Source organism: Spermophilus citellus (assembly GCF_964194105.1).
Source record: "Spermophilus citellus genome assembly, chromosome: 1".
Classification (NCBI taxonomy): Eukaryota; Metazoa; Chordata; class Mammalia; order Rodentia; family Sciuridae; genus Spermophilus; species Spermophilus citellus.
Window position 1 is genome coordinate 64,480,605 of NC_138182.1, and position 14,498 is coordinate 64,495,102.

The following is a 14,498-nucleotide window of genomic DNA, read 5'->3' on the forward strand; positions in this document are numbered from 1 at the left end:
TTTACTTGGAAAAATTGGTTTTTGAGAGGGTGGATACTTGACAAATATATACCACTACCTTTCTCTTTCTGAATATTGAGAAGCTCACAATATTCTACTCTTTGTTATCAGACATCATCATGTGACAACTTCCCATTAAATATACTGTAATGGAAATAATAATTCCTTTTATTTATTTATCTATGAATTAGAGTTTCTGAAGTGACCAGTAATTATTTACTGAATTTACATGCCATACATTATTTCAAGTCAATTATAAAATAAGTATTTCTATTTCCCCCGCCCTTCTCTCTCTGACCCTAACCATTAAGATACCTGTTCTATATTTATACAAATTTTCTATGTGGGAATCATGGGAATTTATAGCAAAAGTCTCTATTATGTTTCCACCATTTGAAATTTAAATGTTAAAAATTAAACTATAAATAAATTATTTAAAAAATATTTAATATTGCTTATCCTGCCAATATTTTGGCAAAATAATATTGGAAATAAAATTTTAGCAATATAAGATTAGCTAAATATACTATGCTTTACCTCTAAGATAAGCTAATATAAAACTGCTTAGGATAAATGTAGTAGAATATTATTGGCATGGGAAAAATATTCACCATGCATTTAAAATTGGAATAAATAGCTCACCAAATAATATTTAATTTTATGTACATAAAAGATATGCAATTATGGCATGCTGGTAATTGATGTCTCACCTGGGAAGGGAAAGATTTCCATGTTGAAAATTCTCTCTGTGATTGATATAAATCTAAAAAGAACAAACTCATGGCATTTGCAGGTAAATGGATAGCCTTGGGGAAGATAATGCTAAGTGAAGTCAGCCAATCCCAAAAAAACAAATGCCGAATGTTTTCTCTGATATAAGGGGGGTGACTCATAGAGGGGTAGGGAGGGAGAACTTGGGAGGATTAGATTGATTCTAGATAGGGAAGAGGGGTGTGAGGAAAAGGGAGGGGGAAGGGGATTAGCAAGGATGGTGGAATGTAATGGTCATCATTATACAATGTATGAAGACTTGAATTGGGGTCAACATACTTTGTATACAAGTAGAGATATGAAAATTGTGGTATATCTGTGTATTAAGAATTGTAATGCAAATTACATATAAGAGGAAGTGAGGGGAAAGGGGAAAAAACAAGGGAGAGAAATGAATTACAGTAGATGGGGTAGAGAGAGAAGATGGGAGGGGAGGGGAAAGGAGGGGAGGGGGAATAGTAGAGGATAGGAAAGGCAGCAGAATACAACAGACACTAGTATGGCAGTAGGTAAAAATGTGGATGTGTAACCGATGTGATTCTGCAATACGGGGGAAAAATGGGAGTTCATAACCCACTTGAATCAAATGTATGAAATATTATATGTCAAGAGCTATGTAATGTTTTGAACAACTAATAAAAAAAGAATCGTAATGCAAAAAAAAGTACATGTATAATGGCATAAATTGACATGGACATACTTTATATACAGAGATATGAAAAATTGTGCGCTATATGTGTAATAAGGATTGTAATGCATTCCACTGTTATGGTGCATTTAAAAAATAATAAAATCAATTAAAAAAAAAACATAAATCTACTAATGTGACCTCTGGGAAGTTACCAGATTGTTGGAAGTAGTGAATTAATTATGGTCTTTGAGCTGCCCAACGACAGAGGTGATACCCCTCCAGGGAACTCTTGGCAGAAAGGTGTCGATTTGAGACTGCCAAACTGCTGTGCTGATGCCCTTTTCAAAGGGAAATTCCATTCCAGCTAAGGATTTATCAGTTCTTAACCTTGAGTTCAAATGCCACCTGTCTGGAGGTAGAGAATTATGGGCACAAGCTGATAGGTTTATTTAGGCTGTTTATACCCTCAATTTCAGTTCTGCTTCTCTTGAAGAAACTTTCTCACAATAAAATGTTTTGATGTTAAAACCCATACAAAAATGTGCCAAGCTTGTTTGGGGTCACTGCTTCCCTACTAGGATTATTAGTGAACTACAAGGACTCAGCTTTTTCTCTATTTATGTATCTGTTTGTCTTTTCTTGATCCCGTTATCACCTGGTTCAGTTACTGGAATTAACAGCTGTGCAGGTCACAGCACCAGATCTGGGAAGAAATACATTCAATCAGCTCTTGCAAGCCAGAATAAGCAGAAAGCAGCACCCACAGACATACATTAAGTTTAATCCCTGGATGGTGGGATAATAAGTGTATTAATTTGAGTCATCTAAGAAGTAGTTTCCAAGATTAATTTAAAAGTACTAGACAATTATTGAGGGGTAATCTATAAAGGATAAAAGGAGAGGAGGCTAAAAATACAAGAAGAGTCTCAGACCATAAGGTAGATCTCCACCTATGAAAGAAGAGTGGAAGGAAAGAACTATGTAGGCAGTGTCTTAGACCACATAACTTAAAGTAATTTTGAGAAAAATCTCTACATGACCCTTGAGAAGTCCCAGAAAGAGTTCTTTAGAGGAGACCCCTGTCATACAGGAATGCCAGTATTAGTCTTCAGACTGTGCTCTGTCATGAGCTAGACTGTATGAAACATGACCTGGTTTGAATGAATGCAGAGATGCAGTCAAAGAGGTGGCAGGTAGGATTGTTAGTCAACTCTGCTCTTCATAGCAAGTCCTCATGAAATTGAGCTGAGAGGTATAGTTTGCTCCCACAATAAGTTATTTTTTTCCTCTTATCTTTCCAGTATTTCTTTCACGTTTTTTACAGCCTTTGGATTTTTAAATTGAACTTATATTTTAATTTTTAAAAATTCAGGTTACATTTGAGTCCCACAAAAGTTTACCATCCATTTACACAACTGTATATCGTACACTCTATTTCTCTTGTCATAAAAGCTAATTAACTATTTATTACCTTAGTGTTTTAAATTTGTAAAACTTTTCCATTTATATTTTGACATATTCTTGACTAATTACATGACATGGGTACTATAAGTACTTATCATATTTACATTTAAAAGTTTAAAATCAGAAAAATAAAACATTGTGACTCTACTAGCACTTTCCACCTAATAAATGATGGTACCAGTGTTCAAATATGAGAAAGTTAAGTCTAGGTCTTATTTTAAATGTTTCTAAAATAATAGTACTGAGCATTCTTGCTTCCACTTATTTTATATACATTACTGTGATTTTGGTATGAGTAATGAGATTCAGTCCATTGAAATGCTTAAGTACACAGTCTTTGGAGCCAGGCAGCCTGGGCTGGATACCCAAATCTGTGATTTACAAATGGTGTAACATTATACTAAATCACAAAATCTACCTAGAACTCACTAATCACATCCTTTATATGGTGATGATGATAGGACCAACTTCATGGGGTTCGTGTAAGTGTTAAATACTTGTAAATACTTGCAAAGCTTTTACATTTGTAAAACACTTATTTATAAAGCACTTTGAAGAATGTCTGACACCTAGTAAGTGCTATACAACATATGTGTTAATAAAATTATTATCACATAAAAGCTAAGACATCTAAATTGAAGAAATATTAAATAATTCTTCCAAGGTGAAGGAAACAAATACATTAATTAAGGTTTTAAAAAGATAGGATCAGCAGATTCAAACTTAGTGAAGAACACAAGCCAATCAGCCATGTAACCTTGGCCAAGACATGCTCCCCCTCTGGACCTTAATTTCCTCATCTGTGCAATGGTGTGTTTGTACTAGACAGTTCCCAAGGTTTTTCTTGGGTCTATGGTTTTATGGCTTTAAGAATTTAATTGGTATCATTAAACTCCAAATAAAAATTTCTGCTTAACATTTTTTCCATGAAAAAAAATCAGAAAATATTTCATTTAAAATTCTAAAAGATCAAAATGACCAAATATGTATTTGGTTATTACATTTGTCAAATTCACAAATAGAATAAAAGGGGTTCACTTAAACTTATTATAAAAGATTCAGTGCCACATAACATATTTTTTTTTGTTTTTAATTAGAATAAAATACATGAGCAATATTTTATCAGCTAAAATAAATAAATCCAGAAAATTTCTTCATCAGTTTTGCAATTCAAAGATTTTGAGAAATGTGGAAGTGGTTACACCAACAGGTATACTTTTAATAAGATAAATGTTGTTGGAAAACTTTATGAACCTTTCCCTGCCCTGTATACTTTTAAAGTCAGGTTCAAAAGCAATGGTTAACATGGCAATACTCACAAGAATTTCAGTGCTAAAAATATTGCCATGTAATCCTTAAAAGTTTGGTATTCATATTCATCTTTCATTAAAACATTTTTTTTTTTGTCCTGGGGGATGATCCCAAAGGCATTTTAACCATTGAGCTTCATCCCCAGTCCATTTTATTTTTGTTTTGGGAAAGGATCTCCTTACATTGCCTAGACTCTCCTTGAATTTGCAATCTTTTTGCCTTAGTCACTGGGATTAAAGCCATGTACCAGCTTGTCTGACCAAATTAATTCTTAGTCAGCTTAAATTGATTAGGACATAAAGTATATAGAAGTAAAATTTCAAATTCATATTTTGATAATAAAGTATTAATATTGATGAAATAAAAATATCATAGATTGCTCAACTCTGCCAATAACCTGTGTTCTATTTTATCTTTGAAATTACACAGTCTCCTTCAAAAACTCCCAAGTCCAGTTGTTAAAATCCTATTCCAAGATGAAGGACCAGAGAATCTCAGAAAGCATCCTAAGAGCTACAACTCATTTGAGCATGGGATGATACAATATGTAACAGGTGATTTGAGTATTATCTTGCCCTTTCTGTGGCATGCAGACCCGACTTTCATCTGCATCTATTTGTCATTGGAATTTTTTCAGACCAGAACCAATTCAGCTGTCATGTAATTGCCTGAGAATGAATACATGCATGCACACATGGGCACACACAGGCTCAACATCCCTCAACTAGGAGTCTGACTCCTTTCTATTCAGGTGTCAAAACTCAGAAGTTCTTGTTCAGTACAGCTGGATTAAGCTGCAGAACCCCTCAGTGATATTTGTTAAATAGTGCAAGTTTTATTAGCTGCCTTCCTTTTTGTATCACCTTTTTTTGTTCTCTGTGTTTCCTGAAATCATCTCTATCTTCATACATTTCTTGTTCTAGACTCTTTGTCTCTGATTGTCCTGGTGGAACCCAAACTTATAAAATATTTAACTTAATCCTTATAATAACTCTGAAGGAAACATATAATTTCAATTTTTCAGAAAAAAATAAGGCCTAAGAAGTTAAATAATTGTAGGTAAGTTCACATAGATTTTAGGAGGCAGACTCATCATATTCTTGCTCTGGTTTCCAGAATCTTAACATCTTGAACATTATCTTACTACACATTTCAAGAAAACAGACTAAGATTCTGTCTTTGAAACAGAATAAATAAATCACAATTTTTATTTTATTTATTTTATTTTTTATTTCTTTTACTTTTTTGTTTATATATGATAGCAGAATGCATTACAATTCTTATTACACATATAGATCATGATTTTTCATATCTCTGATTGCATACAAAGTATATTCACACCAATTCATGTCTTTATACATGTACTTTGGATAATAATGATGATCACATTCCATCATCATTTCTAACCCCATGCACCCTACCTTCCCCTCCAACCCCTCTGCCCTATCTAGAGTTGTTTATTCCTTCCATGCTCCCTCACCCTACCCCACTATCAACTAGCCTCCTTATATCAAAGAAAACATTCATCATTTGTTTGTTTGGGATTGGCTGACTTCACTTAGCATTATATTCTATAACTCCATCCATTTACCTGCAAATGCCATGATTTTATTCTCTTTTATTGCTGAGTAATATTCAATTGTGTATATATGCCACATTTTTTTTTCTCCATTCATCTATTAAAGAGCATATAGGTTGGTTCCATAGTTTAGCTATTGTGAATTGTGCTGCTATAAACATTGATGTGGCTGTGTCCCTGTAGTATGGTGTTTTTAAGTCCTTTGGGTATAGACCAAGGAGAGGGTTAGATGGGTCAAATGGACTCCATTTCCAATATTCCAAGAAATCTCCATACTGCTTTTCATTCTGGCTGCACCAATTTGCAGTCCCACCAGCAGTATATGAATGTACCTTTTCCTCCACATCCTCACCAACATTTATTCTTGTTTGTCTTCATAATAGCTGCCATTTTGACTGGAGTGAGATGAAATCTTAGAGTGGTTTTAATTTGCATTTTTTAAACGCTAATGATGATTTTGGAACATACTTTACATACAGAGTTATGAAAAATTGTGTTGTGAATGGATAATTATGAATGTAATGCATTCCACTATTGTCATGTATGTAAGAAATAAATAAATAAATAAAAGAATCAATAAATGGGATATACTCAAAATAAAAGATTTCTTCTCAGCAAAAGAAACAGTCTGTGAGGGGAATAGAAAGCCTACATCTTGGGAAAAAATTTTTACCTCTCACCCATCAGATAGAGTACTAATCTCTAGGGTATATAAAGAACTCAAAAAGCTAAACACCAAAAATAATAATAATAATAATCCAATCAATAAATGGGCCAAGAACATGAACAGACACTTCTCAGATGATGATATACAATCAATCAACAAATATAAATCACCATTTTTAGATTAAAAACATTTTAAAACAAAACTGTGTACATTGTCCCAACTCCAAAAGAAAATAAAGAAAAACATATTTAATAATCCATGGAACAATATTTTTTGTTGTATCTGATTGTAACAATTATTTAGCCAATGGGGGTATTCTTTATGACATAATACATACCTTTTATTCTTATTTACAGAGAAAAATTCAAGGCAAAAAAGATGTTTTTCTTAGCTATGATATATGTCAAACATTTTATGCCACTGATAAATATGATACATTTTCTTTAAAATGAAATATATTTAAAGCCAAAGCCACATGATTGCCAAAGGAAATATTAAGCTAAAAAGAAAATACAAACTCTTTAAATCACTTTTTAATATTTTCACTAATAAGAAACAAGGAATTCTGGAGGATGGCTCCACTTTTCCCTTGTCAATTCAACTAGACAATGTCTCAATTAATAAACAAAACATCTTTTTAATTTTTAATTTGTTCTTTTTATGTATATATGATAGTAGAATATATTTTGACATATCATATATACATGGAGTATAACTTCCCATTTTTGTGGTTAAACATGATGTGGAGTTACACTGGTTGTATATTCATATACAAACATAAGAAAGGTATGTCCAATTCATTTTACTGTCTTTAAAATCCCATCTAAATAAAACATCTTATTGAATACTGCATAGATGATAACATGTTCATGTTCCACCAAACAACTTTGGAGAAGTTTTATTCAAATGGTCACATTGAACTCTTAATGAGTATATATTTTAATATACATAAGATGATTCATTTCACTTACACTTTTTTCCTGCTAATTTCAACCAATGAATTATGTGGAATATCACAAAAGTAAAGTTAGACATTAAAGAGTTGTGGACAAACTGATTATATTCCTTTGTTTTGTTTTAGTTTGATTTTTTTTCTCCCAGCATAATTATTTTTAAAAGATATTTATGTATTATTTAGTTTTATTTGGACATAATACCTTTATTTATTTATTTTTATGTGGTGCTGAGGATCGAACCCAGGGCCTCACATGTGCTAGGCAAGTGCTCTACCACTGAGTCATAGCCCAGTCCTACCCAGCATAATTATTTAAAGATTAACCATGTGTAGAATATATAACTAGTATATGTACTTTACAGCTGATAGTACCTCATTGTATACATTTCTCACATTTGTCTATTCTTTCATCTACTGATGGACATATGAGTTATTTGGGCTAATATGACAAAGCTTCTATGAAAATTTGTATTTATTTCTTGTATAAATATGTGCTTTCATATAATTAGCATAAAAAAATCTAAGAATTGAATGACTGAGGTATACAGTAGACATACAGTCAACTTTGTAAGAAACTACCAAATTGGGTTGCCAATTGGATGTTTAATTTTATATTACATCAGCACTTTAGGAGATTTCTACTTTGGTATTTTGGTGTTCAACTCCATTTTTCTAATGAGTGATGATATTTAGCTTATGCATAAATGGCCATGACTGTATCTTCTTTGAGGATTTTTCTGTTCAATTTTTTGCCTATTTTTTCATTGGTTAGTCTGACTTTTTAATGTTGATATTTATGTTTTTAAAATAGAAATAGATAAACCAATCATGAAATTCATATAGAAAAATAAAAGACCCAGAATAGCAAAAGCAATTCTAAGCAGGAAGTGTGAATCAGGCAGTATAGCGATACCAGATTTCAAACTATATTACAGAGCAAGAGTGACAAAAACAGCATGGTACTGGTACCAAAACAGGCGGGTGGACCAATGGTATAGGATAGAGGACACAGAGACTAATCCACAAAGTTACAACTATCTTATATTTGATAAAGGGGCTAAAAGCATGCAATGGAGGAAGGATAGCATCTTCAACAAATGGTGTTGGGAAAACTGGAAATCCATATGCAACAAAATGAAACTGAATCCCTTTCTCTCACCATGCACAAAAGTTAACTCAAAATGGTTCAAGGAGCTTGATATCAAATCAGAGACTCTGTGTCTGATAGAAGAAAAAGTTGGCTCCGATCTACATATTGTGGGGTTGGGCTCCAAATTCATTAATAGGACACCCATAGCCCAAGAGTTAATAACAAGAATCAACAAATGGGACTTACTTAAACTAAAAAGTTTTTTCTCAGCAAGAGAAACAATAAGAGAGGTAAATAGAGAGCCTACATCCTGGGAACAAATTTTTACTCCTCACACTTCAGATAGAGCCCTAATATCCAGAGTATATAAAGAACTCAAAAAATTAGACAATAAGATAACAAATAACCCAATCAACAAATGGGCCAAGGACCTGAACAGACACTTCTCAGAGGAGGATATACAATCAATCAACAAGTTCATGAAAAAATGCTCACCATCTCTAGCAGTCAGAGAAATGCAAATCAAAACCACCCTAAGATACCATCTCACTCCAGTAAGATTGGCAGCCACTATGAAGTCAAACAACAACAAGTGCTGGCGAGGACGTGGAGAAAAGGGTACACTTGTACGTTGCTGGTGGGACTGCAAATTGGTGCGGCCAATTTGGAAAGCAGTTTGGAGATTCCTGGGAATGCTGGGAATGGAACCACCATTTGACCCTGCTATTGCCCTTCTCGGACTATTCCCTGAAGACCTTAAAAGAGCATGCTACAGGGATACTGCCACATTGATGTTCATAGCAGCACAATTCACAATAGCTAGACTGTGAAACCAACCCAGATGCCCTTCAATAGATGAATGGATAAAAAAATGTGGCATTTAGACACCATGGAATATTACACAGCACCAAAAAATGACAAAATCATGGAATTTGCAGGTAAATGGATGGCACTAGAGCAGATTATGCTAAGTGAAGCTAGCCAATCCCTAAAAAACAAATACCAAATGTCTTCTTTGATATAATGAGAGCAACTATGAACAGAGTAGGGAGGAAGAGCAGGAAGAAAAGATTAACTTTAAACAGAGACATGAGATGGGAGGGAAAGAGAGAGAAAAGGGAAATTGCATGTAAATGAAGGGAGACCCTCATTGCTATACAAAATTACATATAAGAGGTTGTGAGGGGAATGGGAAAATAAACAAGGAGAGAAATGAATTACAGTAGATGGGGTAGAGAGAGAAGATGTGAGGGAAGGGGAGGGGGGATAGTAGGGGACAGGAAAGGTAGCAGAATACAACAGTTACTAATAGCGCATTATGTAAAATTGTGGATGTGTAACCGATGTGATTCTGCAATCTGCATTTGGGGTAAAATTGGGAGTTCATAACCCACTTCAATCTAATGTATGAAATATGATATGTCAAGAGCTTTGTAATGTTGTGAACAACCAATAAAAAAATAAAAAAATAAAATATATTACATGTATAAAGCCTTTGTCATTTGCTTTTTTCCCCAAAATATTCCATCCAGACTGTGACTTTTCACATCATTAGCTGTGACTTTTGAAGAGCAAAAGTTTTTAATTTTGATGAATCTAATTTATTGGTATTTTTCTTTTATTCTGCAGGTTATTTTGTGGTATTTGAAAAAATTCTGAAAATTCTACAACCAATCAGATCTTCTTTCTTTTCTTTCAGGTATTGAGTAGTTTTAAGTTCAATTTTTAAAACTATAATCCTTTTTTTTTATGTGGTATGCAGCAAAAGTTGATGTGGCCACAATTCAAATTATCCTTTTCTCATATATATGTTAATGTCTGTATGTAGACTCCACTCTATGCCAGTGTTCTATCTGTATGGTAAGACTATAGCTTAAATGTTAAAATTAAGGATGTTCTCAGTAAAGGGTTCCTCTTTGCATTTTTCTATAAATTTCAGAAGCAAATTTTAATATCTACAAAAATAAATGCTTTCTGAATTCTTTGAATTGAATTAGTTTATAGATAAATTTGAAAACTTGATATCTTAAAATATTGGGTCTTTGAGTAGTAAGCAGTGTTTTTATTTTTATAGTCTAACTTCTCTCAGCACTACATTGAAAATTGTATATTGAAAAGTTGTACATTGACAAAGGTATGTTATTACACAGCGTTTTCTAATTTATTTTCAAATATTCCATGTTTTGATGATATTATAAGTGGAATTTTAAAATATCAATAGTAACTTGATGAGATGGCGCACCCCTGAAATCCCAGTGGCCTAGGAGGTTGAGACAGGATGATTGCATGTTCAAAGTCATCCTCAGCAACTTAGTGAGGCACTAAGCAACTCAGCAAGACCTTGTTTCTAAATAAATTATTTAAAAAGGTATATGTTACATATACATCTATACAAACATATATGTATATACAAATGTATATATACACACACACACAAACACACACATATATAGCTATATTTTAGCTATTGTGACTAGTGCTACAATAAACATGAAAGAGTAAAAAGAAAAAAAGGGCTGGGGATGTGGCTCAGTGGTTAAGCACCCTTGGGTTCAATCCTTAGTACCAAAAATAGAAGATAAAAAATTAAAATATCAATAGTACTTGCATTTCCTCCTTACAAGCATTTATTTTATATTTGGTTTAGTTTCACTTTACATTTTTAAATTCCAAATATACATTATTATTTGTCTTTAAACAATCATTTATAAAATAATGAAAATTCTTTGGTATTTGTCTTCCAATGCGGTTCATTCCTTTGGGTAGATTCAGATTTCCATCTGATATGATCCTTCTGAAAAAAAAATAAGTTATTTAATACTTGTATAATTCAGATATGGTATACAAAATGAAGTTTTTGTAAGCCTGAAAAAAACTATTTTATTCACATTTGGTGGTTTTCTTGAATATCTTTCTCTTGAGTGAAGAATTTTGATTTCATAAGTTTTTAATTTTTTTGTTATATTCTTTTATGTATATGTATTTTTTCAGACCAATAAGATTTTTTCTGTATCTTTGTTTTTAATCTTTGCTATACTTTTCTTCATGTTTCTTTGTGCATAAAGTTTATTTAACTTCTTTGTTTTGTGAGTTTATTTTTGTCATCAAACATAAAAGAATTTTTAAATATTACTTTGCAATTATTTTTTCTGCTTTCTCATCCTACCTGGACACCAATTATTGTATTTCATATTCCTTAAAGTTTACTGATAACTCCCTTTACTTTTTTCCATTTTCTCTCTACTGTTTTTAAAACCTTTTGATTGTCTCTTGTTCTTCCTCAAGTTCAGTTACCTTTCCTTTTGTAACATATAATCCTGATAGTTAGTTACCCAATGTATGTTTATTCAAGCAACTGTACAAGTTAAATTTAGGCTTATTTTGGCTAAGATCAAGTGTAGACTTATTTTGAAATATCATCCATTTATCTACTTAATGTGCTCAAACTTTTTCTTGCCTCCTTTGACATATTTTTATTTTGAAGTGTGAATCTATTACTTTATTATTTGTTTGCATTTAACTTATTGATTTTTTTTATTACTATTATTAGTCTATTTTACTGCCCTTTTGTATGGCTGATATAATCTTTAAATAGGTCTTTAAAATGTTAAATTTTACTTTTATGGTTGCTAAGTATTTTTGTATAGCTATTAATAATTCTGGGATTTGTTCTTGGATGCAGTTTATTTAAAAATGTATAATGTTTAACCAGTGGATTTCGCCTGGAGATGACTTGTCCATTAGGGACTTTTGTCAATATCTGGTGCTATATTTGGTTGTCATAACTAAAGTGGGCAGCTTGCTTTGGACATCTAGCTAGCAGAAGCCAAAAATGTTGCTAATCATTTCACTAGGTAAAAAACAGCCCCCACACAAAGAAATCTGGTTCAAAAATGTTAAGAATGGCTACTGTTAAGAAAAGGCATGAGAAGTTTTCTTTTATACTTTCTTTCATAAGTCCCTACCAATCAAAAGTCAAAACCCAATTTTTCTTCAATAATGAGGCAATGATGATCAGGTTTTTCAAAAATGGCTGATGGGTAACATCAATAATTCCTAGCCCAGTTTGAATGTGATTATTATTCAGTTTCATCCATACTGTTCTTTCCACTACCTCACACTGTTCCTTCATACTAATGTTCAGACACTAGAAGCCCTCTATGGATTTCTAGCCTAATGGCACCCCCTGTGCCTGTCTCTTCCACACTTCCCCCTCTATTATTCTGTCCTCTAGCCTCCTGACCTCCAAGTTCTCCAAGCTCCTTTTCTGAGGGAGATCAACAATGCTCCATTTGTATTTCTTATCTCATAGCTGAGGCTGAGGTTTGGGAACTACTTCAGGCAGTAAATGGGGCTACTGGATGTCACATGTTTCTTTTCCTTCTCTCAGGAGTCACTGTTTTCCATTGCCTAATTTCCTGTGTCTAAAAAAACATACCTTCATATATTTCATCATATATTTAGTTGTGTATGCAGACAGGGAAATTTGGTCTGAGTTACTCAGTTTTGATTTTGAATTTCTTGGTATTTGATTTTTAAGATGGTGATACTCAAAATTGAAAAGCATATTCTTTCTTAGGGAAACTAGATTTAGATCCACAATTTTAACAAATTTTTTCTCATGATGAACACATGTTGTATTTAAAAAAAACATTTCTTAAACATAAATAAATGTTAGGTTGGTCAGATTAATTTCCACATATTTTTCTGTGTGACTAAGTTGATATGTCTTTGGCACACGGAATTTTAACAGATGCCCTTTTTTTTCCCATTGATATTTGAGTTTTAAGAAAATAGTGAGTGAACAGCCTACACATTGATATACAGAAAAGCCAAACTTGACTGTTTTTATTAAACATATACATTTGTTTTTTCTAGGTCAAATATTTTACATATTTATAAATCATTTAAAAAATTAAAATTAAAACCAAACATATGTCTTCCTTTTGAGTACTAATGTTATAGAGCTGCAAAATACGTTATTATTTATAAGGTGACAGGAACAGACCAATATGGAGCAGCAAGTTTAAGCACTCGCAAAACCTTTGACAACTAGTCCATAAGCTATATCTAGAAGCTCTTTGGACACTGGGGAGAGAGACATAGACCTTTAGAGGTATTATAATGAATAAAGAGATGATTAATATTAAGTGGTATATAAAAACTTAAAATATATTAATATAAATAGTACCTAAAAAAGTCTTTAGATCTCAATTTTATTCTTTGAAAATGCAAATTATGATAAAATTATAGATAATATTTATTGACAAATTCCATTGTCAAAGTTATTATTATTTCTAGTTGCAGAAAGAAATAATTATCCTTTCAGAGAAAAACAAATATCAGAGTGTGTTGAATGGTATAACCCAAATCACATCATTTTGATTCCTACCTAATACTCTCTTCATGTAGAATTAGTAAGAACCCTGTTACTTTTACTCCCTTGACAAGCAGAGTACCTTTAGTATGACTACGCAAGAAAATATATATTTCAAGAAATAAATAAAACATAACCTGCCACATTATAAAGCAATAAAAAGATGTTACTAGAGATAGGGTGGGAAAAAGAGAACTTGTTTTCAGTAAACCTATCCGGGTATGGTTCTTTGTTATGTTGCTAATTTACTGACCAATTCAAAAGAATTCAGTCCTGTCAGGCCCTCTGACAAAGGAAGAAAAGATACAGAGCTATGAATGTCTGTTTTTTTTTCTTAATTGTTACTGTTGTTGTTTTATAACAAAGAACTTACTCTGATGCCAAATTACTTCAAAGTAATTATTAATCCCTTTCTTAATTCAATTTAACTTAGCAAAAATACTGACCATTATGCAGTAGCATATTCTGTTTCCTTCTTTAGATAACTAATGGCTGGATATTCACCTTAATGAAAAGGACTTGTTTTGTCTCCGAATATCAATTGTGTAAAACTTCGCCAAAAACAACCTCTTTATATTTTTCATGAAAGATAACACCAGTAATTGTCTCCAGCTCTTTCACTGAAACCTGCTTGGAAAGAGATAAGTAAAATG